This window comes from Octopus sinensis, linkage group LG14 (genome assembly GCF_006345805.1).
Source record: "Octopus sinensis linkage group LG14, ASM634580v1, whole genome shotgun sequence".
In the NCBI taxonomy this organism is placed as follows: Eukaryota; Metazoa; Mollusca; class Cephalopoda; order Octopoda; family Octopodidae; genus Octopus; species Octopus sinensis.
Window position 1 is genome coordinate 57,116,592 of NC_043010.1, and position 16,286 is coordinate 57,132,877.

The window sequence follows — 16,286 nt, forward strand, 5'->3', positions numbered from 1 at the left end:
CGTGCATACATAAACAGATACTATCAACATTTTTTCAGCCATCTTGGAAACGTCGGAACCACTCGTACACTCGTGTGCAGCTCATACACTCCTCTCCATACACTTTCTGCAACTTTGTGTAGGCCTCTGAGCAGGTATCACCATGAAAACTTTCTCTGCCATGGTCAATGCGATGATCACACGCTACACACCTTCCTTCCAAGCACTGCTGTAACAGTGGAAGTGAACTAGAACGTTAAAAGTTTGTGTAAATGCACAGCAGAGGTCAAGCAGCTTCACTCTGTGTGCTTTAGCTTCGTTACTATGGCAACAGTCTGGATACTTATTGATCAAACCTAGTATGTATGTGTGTGTGTGTGTGTATGTGTGTGTATATATATAGGTTATGAGAGGTACTAGTAGTGTGAAGAAGACCCAAAGGTGTCAGGTAATGCTGAGTAAGTGCTATGGACAGACTATAGTTAAGCTCCAGGTGTGGTGATTATGTGAATGAGGAGTCCAGCGTAGGTCAGATATACCAGCATGCATGTATGTAAAAAATTAACAGAATGAAATAAAAATCCAAAAATTGACAAAAATTGATTAAAGCAAATTAATCTCCATTATCTCTTCTGTATTGAATTAAAATTTCATACAACTATTTGTAAAAATCAGGGTTTTATTAAAAATTAAAACCCCTCAGTGACTTCTGGACCACCTGTGTGTGTGTGTGTGTATATATATATATATATGTTATATGCATACACATAGATAGATAGATTGATAGATAGACAGACGGACAGACAGATAGATAGTTAGATAGACAGATAGATAGATAGATAGATAGACAGAGAGACTAATTGATAAACAGATAGACAGACAGACAGACATACAGACAGACAGATAGATAGATAGATAGATAGATAGATAGATAGATAGATAGATAGATAGATAGACAGATAGATAGATAGAAAGATAGATAGATAGATAGATAGAAAGATAGATAGATAGAAAGATAGATAGATAGATAGATAGATAGATAGACAGACAGAGAGACAGAGAGACTAATTGATAGACAGACAGACAGACAGACAGACAGATAGATAGATAGATAGAGACAGACAGACAGACAGACAGACAGATAGATAGATAGATAGAGACAGACAGACAAACAGACAGATAGATAGAGATATTTCTGTGTAACCACAACATTAAATCCAAACCATAATTTCCCATTTGTCACCAGGTGGACACTTATTGGACAAAATAACAACAATGGTCGGCTGTAGGCAAGCGTGGACAAGATTATGTATATGTATAGCATGCATGAACACACACACACACATGCACACACATGCACACACATGCACACATACACACATGCACACATACACACATGCACACACACATGCACACATACACACACACATACACACACATGTGCAAACACACACAAAGAGATATACACACAGACACATCTGCAGACAAACACAAACTAATTGTTTAATCAAGTGGAACTGTTAATTCATTGAAGTAGAACAAACGATGATGTCCTGATATTTAAAAGTAATTGCTAATTAGTGTCTGGAGTAGTTGAAATCATATCTATAAAAGGGAGGATGTGTGTGCGTGTGTGTGTGTACGTGTGTGTGCACGTGATTGTAATTTATGCACATCCACAAATTAGCACGCATGTCGCTCAAATTTTAGGAGGACATTTGTCAACATCTTATCTGGGTTTTGTCAACTTATCTTTTCCCCTAGGCACCCGCAGATGGGGTAAAAATCTATTTTCAGACATAGCTCTTAGCCATGAAAAATATCAGTCTTGGCTTTTTTGATGGCGCCTAACAAAAAAAAAAAAAATGATAAAATAGAGAAATATTTTTGTTTCACTTTTAACACGTAATACTGAAATAGTGGAGAAAATATGATATTGCTATGGGCTCACTCTAGGCAAGGAGTTGAACATTTTTTTTTGGCCCATGAAACTACATGGACCCTAAGTAAGGCATGTGTAAAATTTGAATGAAATTGGTTGTGTAGTTCTCAGACAGACAGACAGACAGACAGACAAACAGACAGACAGACAAACAGACAGACACGCATATGTGTGTGTGTGTAAACACACTAAACATATGCTTTGATACACTAGAATAAATATCTAGAATTGGTTAGAACAGGTAATGTAATATAGAAAGCAAGAAAGAGGGAGAAGGATAGAAAAACAGAAAGAGATAGATTGATACATAGATAGAAAGAAAGATAGACAGAGGGCAGAGAGAGAGAGAGAGAGAGAGAGAGAGAGAGAAGGAAAGACAGAAAGAAAGAGAAGAGAGGGAAAAAGTTACATTGACAGAGACAAAGTAAAAAGAGAGGGAAGAGTGACAATTGGAGAGAGATAGACAGAGAGAGGGTGAGTAGGGAAAAGAGAGAGAGAGAGAAACTGTGAAGCACAGACTGAAAGAGAGAGAGTGAGTGTGTGTGTGTGTGTGCGTGTGTGTGTATTGATTAATTAACATGTGCACTTTAATTGAAAACAATACCTGTTCCATTTAATGAAAACAGTAAATTTATAAAAAGAAATAATATATTTCTAAATCTCTCAGAGAGATTCATTCAGTAGCAACATGATAAAGAGATAGCATGTTGTCAACTTAATGTGACAGTCCCATGAAAGGGAAGAATGCTACTGTTATTTAACCCTAGGAAACACCGTTCCCTGTTGGCCTTGACACATTTCGTGTGTCCTTATGTTTTCAAAGGGGAGATAAGCACCTCCGCCCAGCAAAGCCAGAGACTAGTTTCTGAGTCATTGCTCATCATCAGTCCGGAGTAGCATGGCTTGCTAGCTGTCGATGTCTATCCACCATTGAAAACATAGATTTCAAGAGAAATACATTCACTGAGTTTTGAAAATAGAAATAATACATTTCTTGCCTAAACAACCATGATTTCTGGACACTCTTGTGGCTGACGTGGAACCATCCTGGAACGGACTTGTTCTCAGCCTTTGTTTACTTGCACTGCTGTGTTAATTGCTTTTAATCTCTCACATGGTAGAATTACTTGATAAAATAGTAGCATCATCATCATCATCACCACTTCACATCCACATTTTCATGCTTGCATGGGTCAGACGGAATCTGTTAAGGCAGATCCTTCACAGCCAGAACAACCTTACTTCTACGATGCTGATGCTTGTTTACAATGATCATGTAATGCTAAGACATACAAACATAAACACACAGACAGACATATATATATATATATATATAATATATATATATATATATATATATGGTGGGCTTCTTTCAGTTTCTGTTTACCAAACCCACTCAGAAGGTTTAGGTTGGCCCAATGCTATAGTAGAAGGTGCCACGCAGTAAACCTGAACTCAGAACCATCTGATTGGGAAGCAAACTTCTTACCATTACAGCCTTGCCTATAATTAAAGGTTTTAATATTGAAGTAATTTTAAATAAAACTTGTTCAGTATTTTCCATTGGAGGAAGATTTTCGCAACAGTAGTGAGATGGGCTGAAATATGTTTAGCCCTGTTTTCACAGTGGAATATAATGTGTGTGTGTGTGTGTGTGTGTAGAACAGCTCTTCACACACAGACACACATACTCACCCCACCCCCACACAGTTTACTTTTCCATTAAGGTAAGATCAACAAAAAAAAGGGTCCTCCATCCAGTTAGAGATAAATGTCAATGAAATAAAATGAAATGTCTTTAGACATATCTATTTATATGTAAACTCAAGAAGACCTGCCCAAAATAACAGAATTAATATCCCGAAATCAAGGCAGCACATAAAAAGTACACAATACAGTGTTTGGAATTCAGAAGGGCATCCAGAAAGCAACCCTAACCAGAGAAGCTGACCCAAAGCAGACTACGGAATCTGGTGCAGACCATAACATTGCTACTTGCTGTTAAACCAATCCATGCCAGCAGGAAAAATGGACATTAAATGATTATGATGATGATGATGTATACACACACACACACACACACACATACACACACACACATACACACACACACATACATATATATGTGCACCAATGTACATCCCAAAACGAGATGGTTTGTTGTTTCATCAAATGTGTTGAAGAATCTGCATTTAGCATCAGAGCCGGTTTGAAGAATATTAGTCAGATAGTTTTTGGTAAGCAAAATTTGGTCTTGTGCTGCCAATACGAAACCTTCAGTCCTGAACTTCTCAGCCACCGATGGGTTGTTGCTTGATCTACATCAGCATTTCAACTTCCAAGTACATACTGTCCATGAAGAGGCTTCTGGCTCCACCACTCCTCAATTTATTTTCGCTCATTCTTTTTAGCAGTCTGTTTGATCTGTTTTGCCTTTTTCATGATAGTGGTTTCAGGTTCTTCATCTAATTCAGGGTTAATGCCAAGTTCCCTTGCTAATTTGCAGTTTTCCTCGACAATAGAATGTGACTTTTTGTTGCTTTCATGTTTGCACCAAAATGCTGCAGCATCCAGTCCTCTCTCCTACATAAGTACCTCTTCATTGCTATTGTGGAGGTGTTACAATACAGTCCTACCTGCATCTTTCCTCTTTCCTCATTACTTCCAGGTAGGCACAGACAATCAGCCTCTCCTTTTGGGTGGTGCATGTTCTTAGATGTTTAATAGTTTTCTTGTCTTCCTGTCCTGGCACTGGAGTTCCATAAGATTCCCCTTAATGATGCTAAAACTGTGTCGGACTACTGGAAGTATCCGACTGATGCGATTTTTTGAGATGAGTTCAGTATCCTTCTAAGTGTAAACTTATGAGTTGGAGAGGCCACTTGCCCTTGGTGTTCAGGGAAATCTCGGACAATGGGGTTCCTCGGTTATCCCTAGAAGTCATCCTCTATCAGAAGAGCCACATCTCTATCACCCTCTCCCCACCCACATTTTTTAAACCTTTCTATTCTATATACATGTCCCTTCCTTTTCATTGTATACTTATGCTTTTTTCTTATTATTTTATCATTTCATTATATGTAACTGCCCCGCCCCACTTTATGTCCATCTTTGTATTGTTCCCTTATCCTAGTTATTATCATTATCATCATCATCATCATCATCATCATCATCATCATCATTATTATTATTATTATTATTATTATTATTATTATTATTATTATTATTATTATTATTATTTTGGTCTAGCTCCGGTTCGGTCTTATTCCTGGTAGGATTTATCTGGGCAGCGGAATACTACCTGTAACCTTAGGTATCCACAAGTTTTCAACAGTCTTCCAAGTGCTTAGACCCTTCCTGATAATCCTTGCTGTCCCTAAGAGACAAACTTTCTGTTGGAGCCCTACTGGGGCATTCTATTCCAATCTCCTTCACCCATTTTTGCTTACTGTCCCCCAACACACCAATTATTATAGGCACAACCTTTACTGTTCTCATGCTCCAAATTCTTCCTATTTCAAATTTTAAGGGATTGCATGTTTTTGTTTTTCTTCTTTCTTTACAATCCTGGAATCAAACAGGTATGATGGGTCGATCAGGAAACAAGTTTGCTTTTCCTTATCTATAATTGTTATGTCTGGTCTATTATTTACTAATGTCTTGCCCGTTTGAATAGGCAAGTCCCTCAAAATCTTACATTTTTCTGACTCCAGTAGTTTGGTAGTTTGTGAGCTGATTCCTAGTAAGGTGCGTGTTTTAACAAAGGCTGGTGGTTAGCAAGTTCAGGTTATGGAAAGGAAGTAGGAGAGAACCACGATTGTGTCAAGGTTATTAAGGATTTCTGTAAGCGACAGCTTCCAAAGCTCAAAGGTACAATTATGTAGAATAGAGCTGGAAGCCAATAATAATAAAACAACGGCTTTTGGTGGACATGATGGGGATAGTAATAATGAAGGCATTCTAATGAGATGTGAAAGAGATATTAAATGATGATGAGAAGGCTTCCACACAGTTTCCATCAACAAAATTGTGTTCCCAAGTCATTGGTCAATTTGCTGCTAGAGTTGATTACATTTGTCCAAGGGTTCTGTGAGAAATTTTGAAATGATCTTCTTAACAGCAAAACTCTGCCATTTCCCATCTGTACAATGAAATGGTTTACATTATGGTGAAGCCATTAACTGAAACAGTCTGAGGTGTCATGTCCAAAGTGAATCATCAATGAAAGACCGTAAATGTAGGACGATGTCAGGACAAACAAGGTGAAAGGTTAATCTCTGTTCTGTGTAGACTAAAATCCATTTTGTTTTTGTCTTTGTGAAATTTGACACAAGGAGGTGACAGAGGGGAGATGGAGCACCATACATACACACACACACACACACACATACATACATACATACATACACACACACACATACATACACACATACAGACATACATACATACAGACACATACATACATACACACACATACATACATACATACACACACACACACACATACATACATACATACATGCATACATACATACATACATGCATACATGCATACATACATACATTACACACACACACACACACACACACACACACATATATATATGGTGCCTTCTCTATGGAATTGGTATTATTGAGAAGAGAGCAACAGCTAGAATGAGACTAACAGCTGCTCTTGTGTTCCTTGTGGCTTTTGCCCTGATTGTCGGAGGTAAGAAGAGCCTTAACACCTCAAACTTTATTTCATCTCAAGTTTAAATTTACTGCTTCAGTCATTAGGCTAAGCCCATACTGGGGCACTGCCTTCATATGTTTTATTCAATCTTGTTCATCTCACTCTGAATGTTTCATATATTATTTATTGATCTCGATTTATTGAATGGTTAAGTTATATATATATATCATCGTTTAACCCATACTAGCATGGTCAGATGATTTGACCAGTGCTGGTAAGGCTAGGGGCCACACCATTGTCTGTTCTGGCATTGTTTCTATGGCTGAGTGCCCTTCCTAATAGCAACCACCCTGCAAAGTGTGCTGGGCACTTTATATATAGTACCAGTATGTGTTTTTCATGTGGCACCCTGCTGTGGTGGGTGGGTCTTTTTGAGTAAAGTAAGCTGCTCAGTCCTTAGTCATCTCCTTCGTCAGGCTCAGTGTTTTGAGATCAGCCTTCAATACTTCACCTCCTGTCCTCCTGGGTCTCCCTCTTCTACAAATTCCATCCACTTTAAGTGATCAACACTTCTGCACGCAACTGTCTACATCCATACACATCACATGACTAAACCAGCACAAAATACATATATATATATATATATATATATATGTATATAACCCATGCTAGCATGGAAAGCAGACGCTAAATGATGATGATATATATATATATATACATACATATATATATATATATATATATATATATCTCTTATTATAAAAGGCAGATTTTATCTGCCTCCCTTTGGGAGTTATACAAATCTACAATATAGGATTTCTTCAATTACAATTTACCTAGCAGTTTTAAGAGTACAATGCATCGCGTCATGCCAGGTCCAGTTTTTAAAATTGAAACTCCAATGAAGCAAAATTTACAGAAAACTCACATTCTGGTATGTGTGTCAAATGCTTTTCTTAGTCTGGTTTACACCACACGCAAACGCACACACACAGTGGGCAAGGAATAAAATGAAAGTAATTCACTTACTGTAGTGAGTGATTCTTTCACTCTGCTTCCACTTCCTCTTTACACACATAGAAAAAACTTTTATTTTTTTACATAAGTAATGAGAGCGAAAGAGACTAAGAGAAAGCGATTGTATGACGAGGGAAGTTCCTTTCAAGTTACCGTGCATGGGACTCATTGATGTACATGTGTGTGTGTGTGTGTGTTTGATGGAGTGTGGGAGACAGACACTATGTTGTGTAAGTGAAGTGCTTCTGTTAGTGTGTGTGAAGAGACAGAGAGAGTAATGTGTGAAAGAGAGAGATAACTGAAATTTTTTACTCGGTTTATGTGTATATGTATGTATGCATGTGTGTGTGTGTGTATGTATGTGTGTGTGTATGTATGTATTTATATATAAAAGAAAGGTTGTGTCTCTGTCTACTCCGATTTAGATTCCTAACTACTCCCACATTTTGCGATGCAGTTTAAACCAAAACCGGGTATCTTATAGTCGTGATTCATATCGAGCCTTCTGGGTATTAGCGCGCGTCTACGATGAGTCTATGATTTTACAAATAATTTACCATCATTTTTTTCCATTTTAATGCATATTTTTTAAAATAAACGGAAGTAACTCTCAAACTTCACCAATATGCGTGCTCATATGCGACGTAATATCACATCACCAGCATTTCCTCACACTCTCCTTGCACTTGGCGAAGGCAAAATACCAGGGATGAAAATGGTATATTGCCATCGATTCCATTTGTACCATTGTTAAGACGCCTTCTGATCTCAGAGATGCAGTGTTCCCAGATTTACAAGCTAATTATCAGAATATGGATTGGATTGGCAAAAAGGCTATACTGGCCCCGAGGAATAAAACTGTTCACATATTAATGAGGAAATGCTAAAACTCATTCCTGGGGAAGTCGATGTATATCAGTCTATCGATACAACTCCTGACCAGAGGACGTCATCAACTATCCAATAGAGGTACTCAATCCTTTGAGCACCCCGACTACCACCACCTTTCTCAAACTTAAAGTTAGTGCCCCTATAATGCTCATCAGAAATTTGGTTCCCCCAAAACAATGCAAGCACACATTTGGCGTTAAGTCTTATCTCCCACCGTAAGCTTATTTCAATCTTTGCCTGAATAATCATCATAATTCAGTGCAATCATTAACAGTACTTTCAAGCAATCAGCCCCGAGCAACGCCGGGCAATTCTGCTAGTATATATATATATATATCTTTTATCTTTCATCTTTTCCTGGTTTCAACCAGAGGCTGAGACCATGCTGGAGCTCCCCCTTTCAGTCTATTATCATTATTATTATTAAGGCAACCAGCTAACAGAATAGTTAGCATGCCAGGTGAAATGCATAGTGGCATTTCACCTGCCTTCATGTTCTGGGTTCAAATTCCACTGAGGTCGACTTTGCCTTTCATCCTTTCGGGGTTGATTAAATAAGTACCAGTTACACACTGGGGTTGATGTAATCAACTTAATCCCTCCCCTCAATTTCGAGGCTTTGTGCTTCCAGTAGAAAGAATTATTATTATTATTCAGTAGTTTTATTTTTATAGTGTGCTTTCACTTCACAACCGAGCACAGCTCTGTGTGCCTTGGGTATGTGCTGTGGTTTGTTGTGATGCTCTGATGGTTATTGTATGGAAAGTGTTCTGCGTAGGATGTGTGCAGTGCCTAGTAGTGCAATTTTCTGTATGTTATATGTGTTTGTAAGTCCTGGTGTTTTTGTTATGTATTTGTCTGATTATTTTTTTATCATGCCTAATGCACCTACTATGATAGAGATTGTTTCTGTTTTTAGATTCCACATTCTGGTTACCTCTATTTCCAGGTCGTTGTATTTTGAAAGTTTCTCCTTTTCTCCATTATTATTATTATTATTATTATTATTATTATTATTATTATTATTATTATTATTCTCTGTTCAACTTGTGCCAAACATTTTAACCCATGCGAGCAACGAAGACAGGCATTAAATGATGATGATGATGATGATGATGATGATGATGACAATGATGGTGATGGTGATGAACCTAAAATTGTTTGCAATTTGTTATGGTAATGTCCCCTCATCCATTGCCCTTCTGGCAAAAATAAAGAAATGTCGTTGTTGTTCTTGTCTGAGTGTTGGATTAGCAGAAGTGTTTGAGGCTGAGACAAGTTCAAATTCTGCTGAGGACAATATTGCTTTCATCTTTCTAGGGAGTCGATGGAATAAAGTACCAGTGGTGTCTTAGGGGTTTCAAATAATCAGTGAAACCCTTCCCTTCAATCTATGACTTTCTTCTAATGCTAGAAATACTGTTGTGTGGCTATATGTGCAGGAATGAAATTTGCTTAGGAGTTCAAATCTAGGTCTAACCTAGGATGTTTGAAGCATCTTCATTGCCATGCCCACCACCCAGCAAAATTTAGGGAGTGCACTTGCAACCCCTGCACCCTAATTTCTGACCCTATGGTTGTGGCTGTCGTTTTTGTTGTTGTTGTTAATTTTTATTTACCTTTTCTTTTTTATTCTTTTTACAGTTCAGTCTGGTCCTCGTAAGTACAACTTTTAGATGTAATCATGCATACACACACACACACACACACACACACACACACACACACACACACACACACACACATGTAGTGCACCTGAGCACTTTATACAAGAAGTTCATTATATACATATACATAAATAAATACATATACATATACATATATATATAATATATATATATATATATATATATATACTAGCATCACCTGACTGGCATCCGTGTCGGTGGCACCTAAAAGCACCAACCGATCATCGCAATTTGCCAGCCTGCGCTGGCTCCTGTGCCGGTGGCACGTAAAAAACACCCACTACACTCACGGAGTGGTTGCTTTAGGAAGAACATCCAGCTGTAGAAACACTGCCAAATCAGACTGGAGCCTGGTGTAGCCTCCATGGCTTACCAGACCCCGGTCGAACCATCCAACCCATGCTAGCATGGAAAACGGACGTTAAATGATGATGATGATATATATATGTATACATATATATATATATAATATATATATATATATATATATATATATAATATATATATATATATATATATATATATATAATATATATATATATTGTATAGGGGGGAGAATTCACGAAAGAAACAAATGATGAAGACAGGTGGTGTAGACAACAAACAGATGTATTAGTTTAACGCTCAGGAATTGAAAAAGCCTTTTATATTTCGAGCCTACGCTCTTCTACAGAAAGGAACACAGAAAGAAACAAGGAGAGAAACAGGAGAGAAAAAAATGTGTGTAGTGGCTAACGATCTATCATGGCAACTACCGGACAGAAGAGTCACACAGGAGAGCGAAGGTGATCCCCAAATATATATTATATTATATTATATATATATATTATATTATATATATATATATAATGGTCGTGACTTCTGGAACTTGACTGAGGAGAGAAAGCCAAGAATGAGCTGTCTTTTTTTGCCAGTCCTTCTAATTCTTGTTTCTCTTGTCTGCCGTTGTATCATCTGGCTGTCCGAATGTTTTATTGTCCTCTATTGCGTTTTTGTTCCATTGTTATATATATATATATATATATATATATAAATAAGGATAAGATCGTTAATTTAAATTAAATAACGATCTTATCAAGTGGCCAGCATGGAAATAAAAACCTTCAAAGGTAATAATTATTATTAAAATTATAACTACGAGATACTGCCATGCTGAAAATAGCAGCCAGGATCTGACTCTAAAACCACCTTAAGTGTTCATATAGCACAAGGAACACTACTATATGAACACTTAAGGTGGTTTTAGAGTCAGATCCTGGCTGCTATTTTCAGCATGGTGGTATCTTGTAGATACCCTAAGTTATAATTTTAATGATAATTATATATACATATATATATATATATATATATATATAGGCGCAGGAGTGGCTGTGTGTTAAGTAGTTTGCTTACCAACAACATTGATCCGGGTTCAGTCCCACTGTGTGGCACCTTGGGCAAATGTCTTCTACTATAGCCTCAGGCTGGCCAAAGCCTTGTGAGTGGGTTTGGTAGACAGAAACTGAAAGAAGCCTGTTGTATATATGTATATATATATATATATATATATGCGTGTGTGTGTTTGTATGTCTGTGTTTGTCCCCGCCAACATCGTTTGACAACTGATGCTGGTGTGTTTATGTCCCTGTAACTTAGCAGTTCAGCAAAAGAGACCAATAGAATAAGTACTAGGCTTACAAAGAATAAGTCCTGGGGTTGATTTGCTTGACAAAAGTCGGTGCTCCAGCATGACCACAGTCAAATGACTGAAACAAGTAAAAAATAAAAAAAACATACATATACTTATACACACACATCCCTATCAGTTTGTCTACGTCACTCTGTGTCTTCCTGTCTCTGCTTATATTTGTCTGTCTGTTTGTCTCACTGACCCGTTGCCATGGAAATGGGAAATCCAAGATGCTGCATAATCATTCCAATGTCATATTCCTTACACTTTCCAAACTTGAATGTCTTCTCAGCAGACCTCTCCCTTCTGACTAACATTAGGGTGATGCTTAGGTCAATATTAGGGGTTTATGGGTGTGCGCACACACACACACACACACACACACACACACCACACACACACACACACACATTCATACACACATGTGCGCATGCACACACATATTCTTGCACACAAACTCACACACACATTCACACACATATTCACATACACACACACACTCACTCACAAACACACACACACATTCATACACATACACATGCATGCACACACATTTACACACACATTCTCACACACATACATTCATACACATATACGCATGCACACACACACATTCACACACACACACATGAACACATTCACACGCATATTCACATACACACACACACTCACAAACACACACACACATTCATACACATACACACGTATGCACACACATATTCACACACACACGTTCACACACACATTCTCACACACATACATTCATACACATACACACATGTTCATACATAGATATGCACACACACACGCACATTCACACACACACATACACACACCACACACACACACATACACACTCACAAACACACACACACATACACACACCACACATACACACACACACACTATTGTTTCCTCTCTTATTAAAAATATTCTACATTTGTTTCACCAGTTCCAGATGATGGACACACCCATCATGAACACCATCAACACGAAGGTAAGACATTTATCTTTGAGCTCCAGCAACCAGTTGAATAAACCCCTAGCAACCACCTGAACAGACCCCCTAGCAACTAGTTCACTGAACCCTAGCAGTTATCTTCAGGTGGTTAAGTAGCTCTGAAATTGTCTGTAAACCACAGGTAATAGGGGTCCAGTTGGTCCTCTTACTTTATACCTTTACAATGTTAATTGGTCATTTTGGTCAACAAAGCCAGAATTCCATTGGTCATGGATTGGTTCTGTGTTTTACTGAAACCTGAAAAGCATGTAAGGAGTGGGGTCTTCCCACTAGAATGGACAAAAGTGCTAATATATGATATATGATTTATAAAAGCATGTAACATACTAATAAATATCTGTAAATATAAAACCATCCAGATTTCTGAGTACCTCATTTCTTCTAAGTTAATATTATATATATATATATATATATATATATTTAGGAGGAAAAAGAAAATGGATATTGTGAAGTTGATAAATATTTATTATTAACAACAAATCAATCATTATCAGTTATGAGGCTAACATAACCTCTAATCGTGTTTGATCTCCATGTGTCTAACACGCGTGGACATGCCTACAAAGTCAGAAAACAACACAGCTCCCATGACTTTCGGAAACATTTTTTCACGCTCAGAGTTGCTGAAGCATGGAACAAACTGCCTGTGTCAGTTGTTGACTGCCATGACACTGCATCTTTTAAGGCCCTCATGCTTTCCGAAATCCACCGAAACTACACCTGATTATATATACACTTTAGATGAGTTGTAGTGCACCTGAGCACTGTACACAATTATTATTATTATTATTATTATTATTATTATTATATACATGTATGTACACACACACACACACACACCCACACACACACACCCACACACACACACCCACCCACACCCACCCACACACACACACATGTAAGTTGAATGATAAATATAAAAATGATGATCTTCTGAGACAGTGTTATTGTATTCTTTAATTTCAGGAAATTGTAACCATGGAAACCATCAGCATCACCATGATCACGATCGTGAGTATAATCTTCCTACACCTGTCACTCTTTTATACACCCCTCAATACTTTATACATCGTTCTTTTCTTTATACACCCCTCACAACTGACATAAAGTAGTTTACCTGTCCTATCTTTTACGGAACACCTCAGTGTATTAATATTGTTGCTGTTTAACCCTAGGGCAAAGCTAATCAAGGTCACCCTGGATCAATAAGGTTCCAGCTGTGACCTTCCCAACATTTTAGGAGTATGACAAGAGCTACATTATTCCATGTACCTTTCTTTGCTTATTCAAGATAGTAGATTTGAAGGAGATCTAGCTGCTATTTCTAGCAGAGACAGTAATTCAAGCACATGCCTGAGAAACCAGAACCCATGCTGGGGTGGCAGGGTGGTGGTGGCAGGGCCAGGGTCACAGATGGAGACTGGCCAGGGATACATCAAGCGATCAAAATATCTATGTATATACATATGTATACACATATGCATATGTATATACATATGTATACACATATGAGTGTGTATATACATATGTATACACATATGCATATATATACTTTTCTACTCTAGGCACAAGGCCCAAAATTTTGGGGGAGGGGGCCAGTCGATTAAATCAACCCCAGTTCGCAACTGGTACTTAATTTATCGACCTCAAAAGGATGAAAGGCAAAGTCAACCTCGGCGGACACACACACACACACACGCACACACATACATACAATGGGCTTTTTTCAGTTTCCGTCTGCCAAATCCAAGCTTTTAGTCAGACTGGGGCTATAGTAGAAGACACTTGCCCAAGGTGCCAGGCAGTGGAATTGAACCAAGGACCGTGTGGTTGGGAAGAAAGCATCTTACCACACAGCCACACTTTGCTTTCATATAGAGTTTCCTGCCAAAGATCTTTTGACCCTTAGCTCCATACCTCAGCAGTCGCATGTTGATTTGTTTGTTGTGGGGAAGTCTGCTGGGATTCAACCAATGTTATAGAAACAACACGGATGCCAAACATATTGAATTCTTGAGAATGAGACTCTGAAAATCAAGAAACATTAAATGCGAAATTAGGAACTCTTTTGTTCAAAACAGGTAAAAAGAATCCAAGAAGAAGAAAATGATCTAAAATGAAAAAACACAAAACTTGGACACAGTTGAGTAGTCAATGAGACACGAGTAAAAGAAAAACTGTTAACCATAAATATAAACATAGATACACACACACACACACACACACACACACACACACACACACACACACATATATATATACATATATATATATAATAATATTAGGGAGTATGGCTCCAAACTTACAGGGAAAAATTAGATTTTGTATTAAATCAAATTTCACAGTATAAAATATGAATTAGAGATAAAACCACTATTAGGCAACTCAAACACAAATTTACAAAATAACCAAGTTTGGATTTTGTGATTTTCCAATGTCATAATTGGTAAAGAATTTTAATTAATGAATCTTTAAATATTTTCAGATGAGTCACACCATCAAGGAGGTAAGGGAACCATATTTTATAAATATGTGTGTGTGTGTGAATGCATGTTAGTATGTGTGAATGTGTGTATATATATGTGTATGTGTGAATGTGTGTTAGTGTGTGTGTGTTTAAAGGAAAAGAAAAGGGACAGGAAGAGAAGCTATCATATTAAATAAATAAACACAGTGAGTCGATGTTGACAGTGTAAATGCATTTTGCAGAGGTGAGCGTGTGGAGAGAGTGTCTCAGTGTTCTTTCACTTGGAGATAATACAATAATGTCTACTTAAGAATTTGGACAGTGCTATCATGTCCACAGGGTTCCATTAATCCTAAATATCAGCCCCTGATTTAATTTCTTTCTAATCCTTTCCAATTTTTCCCTTTTCTCATGTTGTCTGTTTATTTCCTTTCAGAAGCTCAACCATCGAATTGACCAGATCAGCCAATAATGTTGGAAAGATGACCAGATCAGCCAATAATGTTATATTTAATGGCAACACATTAAATAAGATTGTTAAAGAGACAGACTTCAGTGTTCCTGATCATCATCTTTCCACCTCTTTATAACCGATATTACAACAGTTCAATAAATATTGATTGTCAACAAATTAACGTTTGATGTTTTGTGTGTGCACGTGTGTGCGTGTGTGTGTGTGTGTATGTGTGTGCACGTGTGTGTGTGTGGGCGTGTGTGCTAGAGTATCTAAGTGGCTGATATTTGAAGTCCCTCCTTAAGGTGTCCACCCCATACCAAATAATTTCTTAAATTAAACAAGTCTATTAACTCTTATTTACTTATTCAGCTTCCATTAATTTATAAGCAAATTATCTCACTTATCCTTCCTACATGTTATTTTGCTTAGGTTTGCCACATGGTAACATGGCTACATGTGTTGTTACTGTGGTATACTATT

The 16,286-nt window shown here is 37.5% G+C and overlaps 1 long non-coding RNA gene across 1 annotated transcript; it reads left to right on the forward strand.

Annotated features, from left to right (window-relative positions):
• Positions 1-6,506: 6,506 nt before the first annotated feature.
• LOC118766144 lies at positions 6,507-15,897 on the forward strand. Its single transcript, XR_005002053.1, has 6 exons — positions 6,507-6,632; positions 10,149-10,163; positions 12,814-12,858; positions 13,849-13,893; positions 15,368-15,388; positions 15,786-15,897. It is a non-coding gene; the product is annotated as an uncharacterized LOC118766144 (long non-coding RNA).
• The last annotated feature ends 389 nt before the right edge of the window (positions 15,898-16,286 follow it).